Source organism: Elaeis guineensis, chromosome 5, assembly GCF_000442705.2.
Source record: "Elaeis guineensis isolate ETL-2024a chromosome 5, EG11, whole genome shotgun sequence".
Classification (NCBI taxonomy): Eukaryota; Viridiplantae; Streptophyta; class Magnoliopsida; order Arecales; family Arecaceae; genus Elaeis; species Elaeis guineensis.
In genome coordinates this window covers 126,670,544-126,684,933 of record NC_025997.2, presented here as the reverse complement: position 1 = coordinate 126,684,933, position 14,390 = coordinate 126,670,544, and the positions used below count along the sequence as shown (strand labels likewise).

Sequence of the window (14,390 nt, the reverse complement as noted above, 5' to 3'; positions counted from 1 at the left end):
CCCATCGTCCCATGCTGCAGCAAGATGTGCATTCTCATAGATATGCTCACCTGTCGGAGAGCTTCGGTTCCCTTATCCGATAAGAGTCAGCTTCCCTCAATGCTTGCTTGTAGGTTTGCCTTTTCTGAAGGATTCTTCTATGCTTTCAGTATGTAGGTCTTAATGCTTTCAATACATAAAGTTGGCTCAATTTATCAGTGGTGGCGGCGGCATGCTTATGGAAGTACCAACTTAACAAATTGGTACAGTATCTTGCTGGCTCTGCAGATTTTTAGTTCAAATTCTGCCTTCATCAATCATCAGGATTTTATTCCAGATTAGTGGCATTTAGGATGCAGACAACCTTCATTGCATAGCTTATTGCCCACTCTTTTTTTTCCCTCCCTAAAATATCTACAAATTTATATTCTAAAAAAATACAAAAATACAATTCAATAAAATTATTATTGAAAAATACAAAGAATAAAAACTGAAATACTTGTAGTTTGAGCCATAATGTCGATTCTCTTTTTTCAAATCTCTATAAAAAAGAAAAAAATAAATACAAAATAAATTTAATATATTCACTATTTGGGCCACAAACTCAACTCTCTTTTTCTTCAAATCTCTACAAAACATAAAACAACAACTACCAAATACTATTGATTTTTTTCCTTTTCTCCTTTTGATATATTTTATTGACTAAAACATATTTTTTGTGCATGAGATTGACTGAAGAAATTATGACCGAAAAAAGGCCCTTCCCCTGGGTTCTAAAGACATTAAACATGAGGAAATGCTGCTAATATAGGCCAATCTGGATGATGGACTGAAAACCCCATTAGATTTATGGATTATGCCAGTACAATCAATCAGATTATATGATTATAAGCCGGACTAGATCTATATCTATAAATATTCAGACATGATGTTGCTAGCTGAATATAGACCTGGTCCATCCTATAATCCTATTATATAATTGGTCATACTGGTCAAATATATGAATCCAATGAGATTTTCAGTCCCATTCATCCAGACAAGCCCTAAATGATGCATGAGACATGCATGAGCCACAATCTCAATTTTTTTTAAAAAAAAAAAAAAACAACAACAACAACAACAAAAGATGAAACAACAAATAGAAAATATTCATCATTCGAAGCATAATTTCAGTTCTTGTTTTTCAAATTTATGCTACAAAAGATAAAACAGCAGTGCTGTTGTTTTCTATTTTTGTTTCTCTATAAAGTAGTGAGATATCACATGAATATTGATGTTGAAGATAGTACTGGTAGAAAATTTCTGCCATCGGTTGCTTCATATTCACTGTTTTGTGAAATCATAAAATCTTTGCATCATAAAACTCCCAAGATTTTACAAACAAGTTGAAGAGACCAAGGGGTTTCATTATATATATTAGTCAGTCAAGTTCATAGTTTCCTTCTCATATATCTGAAAATAAAAACAAAAAAACAAGAGCAATACCAAACCAGCCCTTATGGATTTTATTCTCCCTATTTAACAGACCAAAAGAGATCTTTCTGATACGTGATATGAGAATGACAAAAGAAATTGTGACCAGAAAGACGCCCCTCCTTTGCGTTTTAGAAACACTAGACACCAGGAAATGCTGCTTAATTAGTGATGCATGCACAGAGAGCTTAATTGAACAAAATCAGCTAACAAAATCTCCCAAAACATGGGTACTAGCTCAAGCAAAATATTGTTTGTAAGGTTTCTAAATTACCAATAGACGAACTTGATAAGCTGGGGTAGAATACTGAAAACGTAGAGAGCTGCCGCTGTGGAATTTGACATGCAGTAATTTGAGTTTTAAGGGGTTGTGTGATGCAATTTGCTGTTCCTTTCGTTCCTTCCAGCATTTGATCCAATAGCGTTACACTATAAAACCTCACAGATCAATTTTTACACGAGATCATTGTTTTAGTGTATTGAATTTGATAATTGTGGATGTAATTGCATAGTCAGAAGCTGACATTAGAGAATTGGTAACACCTGCGATTTTTCAAACAATCTCCACTCACCGAGTCACACACATCTAGGTGCAATGTTTTCGTGTGGTGTACAACATTAGATCCAACCTTCTTATGCAACTAAGAAAGAAGACCAGCACCCAATACGGAAGTAAAAGGAACTGTCAAATTGTCATCCGCCTCAGAACTGATGGGAAGCGACTCCACAAATGCTGCAGCTAGAGACACAACAAAGAAGTGCATGGCCATGTCCCAGCTTTCTTCAACAAAGCCAAACAAGTGGTAGTAATGCATGTACCTGGATGGTATCAGCACAAACCATGAAAGATCTTTAGGCTTTCAGACTCTATAGATGCAATTGCAGTGACATAAATGACATATAATCTACACCTACCCAACTGTGCTATGAAACTTGCAAATACCATTGCAAGGGTACCAGCAAAGGACTTGTTAGGGTTGTAAGGAAGCTTTTGGCTCCCGTATCACCTTCCTACTATGTCAGCCACACCTGTCAGCAAATACATAATTACACATGCTGCCTATGTAGCTGTCTTGAGGTTTACAAAGAGCTTTATTAGGTCCCAGAGAAAAAACAAATGTATTTCTTCCACACATGATTTGATGTACCATCCTATACCATCCAGTACAAGGCATACTATACCATACCATATCAGTCTCGTACTAATACACTGTCTTGTACCATATTGATACATGGCACATTATTTTGTACCGTACCAAACCGCATACTGACATTATAATAGGATGATACTAGTATGGAATCCGATACTGAGACAGCGAACCTTGCTTCTACAAGCTATGCAAACAAAGGATTTCCCAAGTATCTTTTCCCATTCTAATGGAGTCAAACTAAGCAGTTAACATATTCAAATATTACTCTCAAAGTATTATAGCCAACAACTCAATGGCACATCAAAAATGCATGGTAATATATTTACCATCTCCAGCACACAAGTTGCAGATTGCAGCTATTGCAATAGGAGATGTTCACCAAAATATTGAGGAAGCGAGAGTTATAGTGCAAGCATAGTATAATGGCCCTTTCAGAAGCTCCCTATGGTGACAGAAATCAAAGGTTATAAAAGTGAAATGACACCTACATAGTGGCCTAGTTAATAAGAAGATCATCATCAACTAATACACGACTAAGCAGGCAGAAACCTTTGGATATAATTAGTGTGATCCATGAAAGTTGTGTAGGTGGGATAAGATGTCTATAAGAACTGTAACCTGTAGTCTTCGTGTCTGCTTATTGACTTGACAATAGCAATGTTTCTCCATATTCCCAGTTCCATGAGCAGCATCCTTATAATATTGATCCCTGGTGCTACAATTGCAAGAAATGGTGCGTGGCTTCCTCAACTGCAATAAGCAAGGACTAAGTTATAAGAAAACAATGAATATACATAAAATTTTCTTTAAACAAAAATGGTATCTGAACAAAGGCCAAAAGAGCATGAATGCCAGCCCAATGCTTACATGCACAAGCTTTTGACTCAATTTCTAAAGAGTGGAAACAAATTAAGAACATTAGCCTTCAGGCAATGAATAGATAAATATATCGGCATCAACATAGGGAAACATTTACCCATGCTTATATTTCCTTTGCTAATGCATCAGCATTTGAATTGATTTTTGGGTAATAAAATTAAAAAAAAAACCCTGCATTTTAGGTCAATTTGCAAATATCCCCCTACATGTCAAAATGCTGTAATGTCAACATTTTATTTTACATTTTATTGTAATGTCATCCAAAGACCTCCCAATTGAAGCCAGAGATGTCATCCGTGCCTACGTGGCTAGTTATTGTGGCTAGAAATGTCATCAGCCAATAACTAGCCATGTAGGTACGAATAATATCTCTGGACCCAACTGGGAGGTCTTTGGGTAACATTGCAACAAAATGTAAAATAAAAAGTTGACATTACAGCATTTTGACATGTAAGAGGGTATTACCAAATTGACCTAAAATGTTGGGTTTTTTTTTTTACCCATGATTTTTTTTTAAAGAAAAAAGAGAGGAAGTTTAGATATCTAGCATGACTTTTTGACACTTCACTACATAGAAAAGAACATCTGTGCCTATTTATAGATTCTTCTAATTAGGTTGTACAGCACCAAGATAGTAGAATAAGTGTATCAGGGCAAGCATGAGTCACATAGCAGGAATGACAAAGGATGGTTTCAAAGTTGCAGTAATGCGACTATAATGTTTAAAGAGGCTCTACAATCTACATACCCACCCAAAAATGCCTGCCTTATATTTAAATCTCATTGTTATCTTAGGTGATGGAATATACACAATACATCAAGGGTAATTTGATGATTGTGCAATCACTTTTGTGTTGATCTAATGCTTACCACAAGCTCTCTTCTATGTTTTATAGGTTTAGTCCTGTTGTAACATTATAAGCATAAAAAATTCAATAGGTAAGGTGATCAAGGAGGAGAAATTTGTTAACTTACTTAACTGTAAATCTCCAGGTATGGTTGGTTTATTATCAAAGATTTGGCAGACATAAGATAAGAGTCACAAAAGCTTTTAGATTAACGTTACTGTAATCCTATAAAAGCTCATTTATATGTTCTATTGAAATTACCTCGACAGTAAACTTCATTTCTTTTAAGAAAACTTGAGGGACGGTGCCAAGCTTCCTACAGGATGCAGTGCCATTTAGGCATTCTCAGGCAAAAAAAAAAAAAAAAGTTAAGGTTCCTTATATAATATCCATTTCATTTTAAAATTCTATAATTTATAATGTAAATAAAAGGCAAAAGAAAAAAAAAGGTTGTGGGGAAGAATATATCCTGAAAAATCAATTGAAGCCCAACGCATTATCCATCTCCAGACTTAATATTAGAACTCTCTACTTCTACAACCATATGATATCCCTTGTAAAAGTCAATCATAAGAATGCAACATTTAATGATTAAATATAGATATGGATCAAAATTTAATTGTTCCTACTTCACATTATTAAAATCAAAAGACATCCTCATACCTGAATCTTTCACTGAACTCATACTAGAAGACTATGAGAAGTAGGAAATTTCAACATAAATAAGGTAACCAGGCAGGTTTCAGTGATCGTATCTAAATATCTGATGGTCCTCAGCAGCTATGCTGCATCTGGTTACACATTGCAGATTAGTTGCAGCATTACATGACCTGCAATAATTTGCTTGTATCTCTCTGATCTAAATTCTGATCTAGACATGATGTGTTTGACAGACTATTCAGCTTCAATAGTCTAAGCTTATTAGAGTAAAATTAACCTTTCTTTGTCAACAATCTTCCAGCTACTGCTGTTTATAGACAGGTGCAAGCTTGTTCTGATGAGTGGTTCTCGAGTCACTATGCCACCTTTTGTGCCTTCAATTCTCTTCCTTTAACACATCCTTTCATACAAATCCTTCCTCCTCCATCATTTAGGAAAAGCGTGTCCCCCTCATCTCCGAGTGTGTCCATTTTTAACTTTTCACCCTATCCTGCCTATGGTCTTTTATGCATTTCAAACATCAACAATCATTTTGCTAATACTCAGCTACTAATTCATAGCTTGTTATCACTATGTTTACGTGTAATTTGCAAAAGACCTTATAGTTATATGTCTGCACTTTTGAGTAATATCTTTTATATATAATCTCTAATTCAAAAGCTTTGAGGTGAAGATTGTTGAGATTCTTTATTATTTCATCTTACAAAGTTCTACCAAAAAAAATTCTCATAGTTGTGGTCACAGTGGATAATGAGGAATCCACAATCACATTTCTCCCTGAATTGAAGTTTCTCCTAGTATGCTAACCTCAATACTTCTTTCTCTGTTTTCAATCATGTACTCATGATTAGATGCTTTGGAAACCTAACAGATACTCTATACAGTCAGAAACATTCCACCTTCCCCTATATATTAGGTCTTTTTCTTACAAGAATCAGACAAATTTCTTTACCGTAACAAAGTTCTGTGACTCATAAACTCTATAACACAGATCCACAACTTTCTTCTACAAACAAATTCCTACATTTTGTGATCTATCCGAGTTTGCTGTATTGCTTCTTGTCCATACATCCAAGATAGGTCATGGTGGTTTCAACTTGTAATTCGAGAGTGAACGAGTGCCACGTTCTTCCGCACCTCAAGGGACTCAATCTAAACCCCATCTCTTACTTTATTTAAGATTAAATTGATATAAAATAAACCCTATAAACCCTTTAAACAATAATACTTCCAACACTATATAAAATAAGCTCCTTGATGTAAGATCCATCAATAAAGCAGTGCCACATGCTCCATCGGCACCGATATTTCACCAAATTTTACATTTTTATCGTTACAAATCAACATCGAGCGTACTGATCAAATATTACTGTACTTCCACTCCAGCAGCCAAGTACTGAAACCGCCCAAATTCTAGGAGAAAAAAAAAACCTAGAAATTTTCCCAAATCCGACGATTGGAGAAGTTTTTATGACTAAATAGCCACTACAATCGCATCTAAGAATAGAGAGAAAGAAGAAAGAACGCAGACCTGCTCGAAAACTCCTCGCTTGGCCAACTCCCCCCAGAAGCGGAGCAGCCCCAGGATGACCCCAGACACCACCACCGACGTGCACACGTCGTGGACCAGCGGCTCTCCGGCGACATCGACGCTAGGCTGCGGGAAGATCCGGCAAGAGCGCGGCGGCGGGCGGGCCGAAGGCGGAGGTGTAGAAAAGAGGCGAAGGACCGGTCCAAGAAAACCACCGATGGGATGGGGGCAAAACCGGACCAAAAAGTGAAAATAATCGGTTGGACCTGCTTCATGGTCGACGGATAATTAATACCATTTCTATCCTTAACAACACAAATTATCATATATTTAATACTTTTCCATCCTCGACAACATGTGCTATTATGTATTTAATGCCTTCTAACCAGTAAATTATCTCTGATTCACCGTGAACGGGGTCCACCCAATAATTTCTGGAGTAGAAGACCTCATCATTTATACCTTTTTTTTCTCCATAAAACATAACGGCATCAGACCCTAGCCTTCGTGCGGGTGGTAAAATCTTAAAGGCTCCAGATTTGTTGTTCGAAAAAGGGATGCACGCTATATATATATGGAGGAAGAATCGTTTTATTAAATTCAATAGGTTGCATCTGTTTCAACCAAAAGGGCAGTGGTGATGTTAGGGAAGTCGGTAATGATGTAATGTGTATAAAAGAAGAAAAATTGGGAAAGAATTTCTATTTTTCCATTGTGTTTGCTTATTTTGGTTAAAACCTGGTTAAAGCACGTTATCAACTTAACCAGTCGACCAGACTCACATTTTGAATGGTCAATTTTATCTAGCCTACATGTTTTAACCATCTAACCATGGTTAAAAAGATCCCCTGACCCTCTATTTTTATTTCCAAAATGCCCCCACTGATGGTTAAAACCCATTTTTTTTTAATGTCAACTAGTGTTGGCACTGTCCCTTTTCACTCTGGCCCCATGCTCGCCATTTCTAACTCTCAATCAGTGCAACATCATGGGGCTTTCACCAGCATAGCCAGATCGTGAGAAATTATATTCTACACCCTATGTATCAACTTAGCAATACACCAGACTAATTCATTTCCACCGCATGGGCTCTTACATTCTAAAACCCTAGTTTTTGTCCTATAGCCTTAACCCCACTTCCCTTCTCCCTCATCCAATCGCATGGCCTTCATCATAGCCATCATGTAGCCTCTTATAATTGTCAAACCCCTTGAGGGCAGAGCGGGCACCAATGCATGGGCGCCACTGATGGATCCAACTTCATCCTTGGCGGCATGGGTCAAACAACAGATATCCGATAATAAATAATAAATAATAGATAATGAGCCATCAAATAATCATTATTCTAATCATCAATGGCACAATATCCAAACTAGTTTATCAGATTACAAGTTGACAAGATTAACATATAATCTATTGATAGAGTTAGATCAAATCATAGCCCTACTAAATATATAGTCAGGAAAGTAATTTTCAAAAGCCGTCCAATCATATTTCAAACTTCATTTTCAACATATCACATGTTTACAATAATTTATTTTCAAAAATATAAAATATATATTTAGTTCTTATATTATTTGGATAGATACAATGTAACATGCTTGATCATTTAATCAAATAGATTGTATCATGCTTGATCATTTAATCAAACAGGCACAAAAATCATAAAAACTACTTTATCAAGTAATATAGGTTATGGTATTCTCAAAATTCTAAGAAATCATATTGTAAGAGTTAAATCACTTAGCTTGTTAATGCTAATACCCAAGTCATCTCACAAAGAATTTTTTAAGACTTAATCACCCAAAATCAAACATATATCAAATCAGTTGTACACTAATATTTTAAAATAATTTTAAAATTTCTCCAAAATTTTAACTTCTAACTAAACCATTATAAAATGGAAATTAGCATGACTATAATAATCAAATTACTAACCTTGCCCCATTGTCCTTTATAAAGAGCAAAATACAGCATAGTGGGGGCACATCTAAATTTCTTCTTGGCAAAAATACTAACGGGCAATATCTAAGAGATACAATTGATGGAATAGCGACATACTTGAAGTATTGGTGCTCAATCATGGCTTCCAGTTATCTTGATAACTTCTTAGATGGAAGAGAAATAGAGAAGCATTGATGTTGCTCAGCTTTAATCTCTCATAAGAAATATCGAGAGTAAGAATAATAGTTCATTCTGAAACTAGATTATAGTTTTAAATCCTATGGGATTGGGGTATTCGATTTTCTCAATAAAATGAGATGTTTTGCTATTCCACTCCATCCTGATGGCAGTTTTAGTCGTGCATCTTGATAAATATCTCAATCTCTCTCCTCTTCTTATTTTTCTTCTTTCTTTCTTTTCTTATTTCATTATTTTCTTTTTCTTTCTTCTTCTTCTTCTAGCTTTCTTTCTTTCCTTTCTTTTTTCTTTTTTTGGTCCCTTCCTTCCTTTCTTTTCTTTCATTTTTTTTCTTCATCTTTCCTTACTTTCTTTTCTCCTTGTTCTTGCCATGTATAGATGGATTTAAGAGTTCCAACCTTGTCCCAATCTTATTTTCTCCTACAAATAGGATGGGATGATTGAGATGCCCTTCATACCACTAGAACTTAAAATCTTATTTTAGATATTGGTCCAAGATTTCATATTTGAGATCTACTGTCTCAGTAAATATCTTTGGAATGGAGGAGATAATAGAGAAGAGAATAGATAAGAGAGAGGAAGAAAGATAGGAAGCTTAGATGATAGAAAGGAAGAGGTGAGAGAGAGAGAGAGAGAGAGAGAGAGAGAGAGAGATGTCAAATGAAGCCTTAGGTACTTGTGGGAGGGAAGAAGGGAGTGGCTAAGGCTAAGGGTGCCGGAAGAGGAGAATAGAGAGAGGAAAATGGGCGACATTGGTTGGACACAAGGGAGGAGGAGACATGTATGAGAGAATAAGAGAAAGCAAGAGGGGACAAGACACATGCATCGGAAGCAGTGGAGGGAGGCTTGTGAAGGAAAAAAAGAGTGATAGAGGCTATGGGTATGGTGAGATGGATTGAGAATACAAAGACACTGGTTTTGATCCCGTAGCATGTGAAACAAGGGACTCTTACTCAATTTTTGTCCTTTAGATAAAAACAAGGCCATGCCCCTTTATAATAAGGCTTGCGTCCCAATTTTTGGACTGAGTTATCATAATATTTTTGTCCATACTCAGATCTAGAACCATTGGCATCAGCACATCAATGTAAAATAACTGTCTTGTTGTCGTCTTTGCCTTCACCACCTATACTATACCCTCCATCATGGCCTGCAACGACTGCATCAAGTCCATCTCTGAGCTCCTCCTCGTCATCTCTAACTCTACCAAGAGATTTGATAGGTGATGCTAGCACAAGGAAGGGCTTCATTTATCCGAAAAAGAGGCAAAGCACTCAGCTAAGATTTCGTTTACTACTCAAGAGAGAGAGAAAGAAGTGGCAAGATGCTTGGTTGAATTCACTTCCTTTTTTTTCTCATACTGAGGTGGCCCAAAATGTCCATGTGGTGATATATTATTAATCTAGTGTACCATTGAGCAAGTATATCAAGTGTACAATATAATTTCTCAGTTAATGACATTAGTCATGCTAGTCAATGAGCCCTGCTTTTGTTTTTGAGTTTTTTTATTTTTATTCTTATTTTTTTTTCCATTATCTATGCTTGCCCTTCTTTTCTTTTCTTGGTTCCCTTCCTACTGCTAGAGGTAGTAAATCTGTCTCTCTACCTTATGGTAGGTTGATTAATGGCCATGGGCCATATCTTGAGACTTGGCTTAGTTCCCCAACTAGTGATCTTGTAGTTGTTTATTCTAACTCTAAAAGATCTTAAGGAATGCCATTGTTACTTGGAACCCCAAATCTTGGCTACGGTAAAGTTCCAAACCTAGCATTTTTTTTTAGATGCTCACTAACTTTGTGCTAAGGTCTCAAGACCAAGCCTGCATCCATGTCTAAAATGTGGTATTTGCTTTGCTTTAGTCCATACTTAGCTTGATGCCATGGATATTTCTGATTAATGCATGCTTAAAATTCTTATTGATGTGGTACCAATTTATAACCTGACCTATCAACCTAACCCATAAACAATCCATTTTAAGCAGAAATATATGGACTTATATCATAAATAGGTCAACTTGTCTCAACCCATTTATTAAATAGATCAACTTTTTTGTTTAAATCTTTGACCCGTTTAACTTTTTTTAATTCATTTAACAATTGGATCAGGTTATAAGTTGATACATTTAATCTGTTTAATACCTATATAACTTGTTTAAAACTTGCTTAACCCATTTCTATCCTTTTTACCTAACCCGCTTAAGTTATTTAATCTATTTATATACATCTAATCTATTAAAAATCTACTTAATCTATTTAATCTGACTTGATTATTTAGTAAATGAGTTATGCAGGTCAGATTGAGTTATCTATTTTATAAATATATCAGATTTAAATCTAAATTTTTGATCTATTTAATAAAAAGATTGATTTTGAATTGAGAAATATTTGATCTGACCCACATCCAACCCAACCTTACCTAATTTTCACTCGTATTTAGAATGGCCCTAAATTTTTGTTTCGAGCAACTGAATGGGTTTCAATGACAACCTTTTTTTTTTTGGATAAGTGATGACAACCTTCACTATTGAACCACTAATACATATGTCGAATATTTTCATATATTAGCCCATCCATATACCATGTCTAGTATATTATATAAAATATCTATGTAGCAAAAAAAAGAAGACTACCCAATCCATTTTATAACTTGATGAATTGTTGATAAGGGAGGGCATAATGATCACAATAAGAAAGTAATAAGTGGTGTTTAGTGAGAACTAGTTATAAGAGGGTCACTTTTTACATTCATGTGTATGTAATAGAAATTATTTTGATAATTTTTAGTTGACAAAATAATATAACAAGGATATCCTAGATGTTGATGTATAGTTCATGTTATATGTGTGCAAAGTCTTTAGCAAAAATGGCCTTAACCATGCATTAATTTTTACAACCAAACACCGATCATTTCTACCATTTTAGTCAAACAACACAATTTGTCAACCTTGTGGTTATTTGGTCAATTTGGCTAAAGTTAATTAATAACTTTAGCCACTCTAATTAGCTATCTAGGAACCAAATATTGCTTTAGCCAATAAAATTTGATATAATAACACTTTTGTATTACGGCATTACATATTGCACCATCAAGTACTGTTTCATGTGATATGGAACTCATACAACTCATCTATCTCTTTCTTTCCTCTATGGACTCTAAGAACTATTTATATGATGATTAAATTATTATCAATCATAAATTAAAATATGTGATCCTTCTTTTCTCTTTTAATGTTGGTCTTCCATTCTCAACTTGAGGCTTTAGGATTTGGATATAAGCTTCTTATTAGAATGTTCATGCAATTTATCTTTTGTTAAACATCAATTGAAAAATTATGGTTTTGAATCACAGGCTCCCATGCAATGCCCACCCCCTGGTTAAAAAAAAGAATAATTAAAATGTGGAATCTTTTTTAAGTGCTAGCAGGAAGAAGATTAAGGTATATACAAGGATGACAATGTTGAAAATTAGTAATGCTTTTGAGGACCCTGGTTTATTCCTATATTTTGAAGACACCTCTTTTTTAGGCACACATTCATCTAAAATTAATGCACAACGAAAGCTAAATTAAGAGCTAGCCTATAAGAAGGTTATAATGGATTATTTGGAAAAGAAAAAAATATAAATGTACAATATTTTTTATTTAAGGAAGGATGGCTTACCATACAAAGCTTCTACCCTATAAGTAAGGTTAAATATTTGCAGGTTTATTTCATAAACAAATTGTTTCCATTTCTTTTGGACCTATGATATTCAAGTAATAATGCAGCAATCTTATCAGCTCATCCTCAAGAAAATCTTCCATTTCTAATCAAACTATACATTAAAACAATGATCTTATCTAGATACAACAGCTAAACCTATCTAATGTCAACAAGAACTAAAAACACTGCCATATGGACTTTATAAATTCATCCTAATCATTTGGAAAAGAAGTTGTTGCAAACTGGTTGTTTCTCATTTTCATCAATTAATTTATTATGCTAGTAAACCATACGTTACAAAATATATAGAGATTACTATTTATATATCATTTATCCCAATAAAAAAAATTAATATATGATAATCATATAACTCCATCTAAATAATTGCTCAAACTATCAGGATCCAAGGGTCTACATATAAGAAGATGATGTGAATGACAGATCGGCCGTCCATTAAACCCATTTGCTACTACTAGTAGCTAATCCATCTTTAACGTATAAAAGCATAGTCTTAATTATTATTAATTTTAGTAAATCTATCTTAACTGTTATCTTATTATTTTATCCTACACCACATGCACTAGGTGATGGTGGTCATGCCAATTATTCATCTCATTTCTATAAGCCAATCATTATGACAAGGCCATGATAATGGATCCCATAGAGATGAGATGAGGTTATTGGGGTGGTGCACCATCATATGGTGTACATGGTGTATGATATAATTTTTTTCGAGAGGGAAAGAAAGAAAGACTAATGTAGTAGGAGAAAGATAACACCATAAACCCAAGCCCTAAGCCATATAAATCCTTCCATTTTCCTTACTATAAAAGAAATCCACCTTTTGCTTTTATCATAATCCTGTCATTAGTTTCCTTAAACTTCACTTGTTAGGAGAAGTACTAATCTATTGCTGCTTATAGATTTGGAGCCAAGTATGGTGAGATTGTATAACCAGCAAATAGACAACATCCGAAGCTTAAATTTGTGTAAGAAAAAGGATAAAGAGATAGCAGTAGAGAAGATGAGCTACCAGCAGCAACTTGAAGAGACCTTATATATGAAGAGGCTGCAATCATTGAAAGACTTAAGCCCAAAGGCATCTGAGCTGAAGAGAAAAAACTTACTCCTTCGAATGGAGATGCTAGATAGGAAAAAGCTGCAACTTAGCAAAAGGCTAAACTGTAACTCTTCTGATAGAATGCAAAAAGAGTCAACAAGGTCAGATAAGGACAACAGGACAAAGGACACTCAGAAAATGCATCATCTTGACCCTAAGAGATTGAGGAGGTTAGCTATTTGATCTTTCATATTTTTACTATCTGATAACTTATACTTTTATTTTTTTTAAGAAAAATAGTTTTAGATTGAGATAGTGATTCATGAAATTTTGATTTTGTAGGATACGAAACAAGAGGATTTACAGCCAGCGCTATCGATTGAAGCAAGAACTAAAGAAGCTAGATCTCGAAGACATGCATAAATGTCTGGTGGTGAGAGCAATCACTTAGATAGCTAGACATGCAAAGCTGACTAACAAAGTTATGATTAGATCATAATTCATAATAAATCAAATTAGGAATTATTAAGTAATGATGTGTTCAATACTTCAAGTAGACATTATATATGTAGTATATGTGTATGTGTGTGTATTTTTTGAAGCAAGAATTGAGAAGATTAAAGATTAAATGAATGTATTTACTAAACCATATCTAAAAATATCGATCAATTCTCATCAACCATATAGTTTATATAAATGTAATATAAATTTTATGATTGAGGACAACCGATATCTTAAATTTTGGTATGGCTTATATATATTATACACATATTCTCATATATATATATATATATATATATATATATATATATATATATATATATGTATGTATGTATGTATGTATGTATGTATGTATGTATGTACACATGTGTGTATCATGCATAATAGATAAAGTTAACTTAAATCTTGTTGATCAAAAATATTTTACACATCTACACTATACACAAGAATCTTATATTATGCTTA

The 14,390-nt window shown here is 34.4% G+C and overlaps 1 non-coding gene across 1 annotated transcript; it reads right to left on the bottom strand.

Annotated features, from left to right (window-relative positions):
* Positions 1–1,985: 1,985 nt before the first annotated feature.
* LOC105046178 (probable phytol kinase 2, chloroplastic) lies at positions 1,986–9,913 on the bottom strand. The gene is made up of 7 exons (XR_012141371.1): positions 9,761–9,913; positions 6,522–6,809; positions 3,416–3,494; positions 3,222–3,369; positions 2,930–3,045; positions 2,364–2,481; positions 1,986–2,271 (listed from the first exon to the last, which is right to left on the bottom strand). It is a non-coding gene; the product is annotated as a probable phytol kinase 2, chloroplastic (transcript).
* Between the last annotated feature and the right edge of the window lie 4,477 nt (positions 9,914–14,390).